Source organism: Galeopterus variegatus, unplaced genomic scaffold (assembly GCF_000696425.1).
Source record: "Galeopterus variegatus unplaced genomic scaffold, G_variegatus-3.0.2 Scaffold3356, whole genome shotgun sequence".
In the NCBI taxonomy this organism is placed as follows: domain Eukaryota; kingdom Metazoa; phylum Chordata; class Mammalia; order Dermoptera; family Cynocephalidae; genus Galeopterus; species Galeopterus variegatus.
In genome coordinates, this window is record NW_007729467.1 from 27,800 (window position 1) to 29,755 (window position 1,956).

Here is a 1,956-nt window from a genome sequence, read left to right on the forward strand (position 1 = left end):
GGTGGGAGCTAAAAATAAATAAATAAATTCACACACACACACACACAAAAAAAACCGGGGGGCGGGGGAGGAAGACATAACAATTACAATGCCTTAAAGTTGATACGAGTGAATAGAAAGGACATTGTTTGGGGGGAGGGGGGAGAGGGAAGAGGGAGGGAGGTTTCAGTAATGGGCCACAATAACCAACCACATTGTATATTGACAAAATAAAATTTAAAAAAGAAAGAAAAAAAGAATACAACCTAGCAATACAAAGGAACAATTTTTTTTTTTTTGGTGGCCGGCCAGTATGGGGATCTGAACCCTCGACCTTGGCGTTATGACACCATGCTCTAACCAACCAAGCTAACCAGTCAGCCCAAGGAACAAACTCTTGATACAGGACAAAACCTTGTATAGATCTCAAGGGAATTATGCTGAACAAAAACAAGCAAATCTGATTCCATTTACAGAGCATTCTTGAAATGACGAGATCTAATGAAGAAGAGATTAGTGACTGCCAGGGATTAGGAATGTGGGGAGGAAGGCAGGTGGCTGTGGATATAAAGGAGTAGCATGAGGGACCTTATGCTGGAAATGTTCTGTATTTTGACTGTGGTGGTGGCCAAGAGTCTACGTAGGACAAATTTATATAGAACTAAATATAGTCACAAATGAGAACATGTAAAAACTGGTGAAATTTGAATAAGATTGATGGATTGTACCACTGTCCATTTCTTGGTTGTGTTATTGTGCTATAGTTAAGCAAGATATTACCACTGAGAGAAAACGAATGAAGAGTATGTGGATCTCTCTGTATTATCTTACAGAAAGGATACACACATAACTAGAGAGCAGGAGTGGGGGTGAGAAAGGGGACTCTTCATTTTTCACTTGGTACCTTGTTTTTGCTGTTTTTGTTTTTACCACATGCACGCATTAGTTCTTTTTTTAAAAAATTACGATTTGTGTTTGGCTCTGTAAGAGAAATCACTTCCAGGAATTTTAACTTGCAGGAAATTTAATTTTAATCTAAAATACATAGACAAAAAGGTTGTTTAGGAAACATAAATAGTATTTGATAAGCTTGGAATTTGAAATACAATGCAAGAAAGTGGTTCAGTATTTAATTCTGAGTATTGATATAATTGTGAATTTTGTATAAAAACTATTGATCAGAAGAAGAAGGGAAAAATTAAGTACGAAACTCTCCTTGTATTAGAAGATAAGAGTGTTTCTTTAATAGCAAACATACAGCTACATTTGGGGGCTTTCCCCTTTCTTGTTTTGGATTCTATCTGGTAGGAGTTCAGAAATTATAATCTAGATTATGGGTGTAAGGATTAGTTTAGAAACTGTTCAGTTTCCAACTGTCTAGCTAGTTTCTCCGCCAGAGAAGGTTAGAGTTGGCCATTGGATTAGGAAAATAGGATGCTAAAGTCTTTTAAAGAAGACTGGACAGAGCAGGGAAGTTTGTATGTACAAGATTATCCCACTTAAACCTGGGAATAGACTCAGGATTAAGTTAAGCAATTGATACATTTAAAAAACAATGGGAATGATACACAATTGTACCCAAATGTTGATTTACAAAATTTATTTTTTCATTTTTTTTTTGTTTCCCAGAATGTGATCATTTTAAAAAATAGGAAATTTTTAAAAGTACATGTTTTAGGGGTGGCCCTGTGGCGCACTCGGGAGAGTGCGGCACTGGGAGCGCAGTGACGCTCCCACCACGGGTTCGGATCCTATATAGGACTGGCCGGTGCGTTCACTGGCTGAGCGCCGTGCAGGCGACACCACACCAAGGGTTGTGAAGCCCTTACCGGTCACGAAAAAAAGACCAAAAAAAAAAAAAAGTACATGTTTTAGTCCGTTTTGTTTTGCTATAACAGAATTAACTGAGACTGGGTAATTTATAAAGAAGAGACGTTTATTTGGCTTACAATTCTGGGACAGCTGCGTCTGGCACGG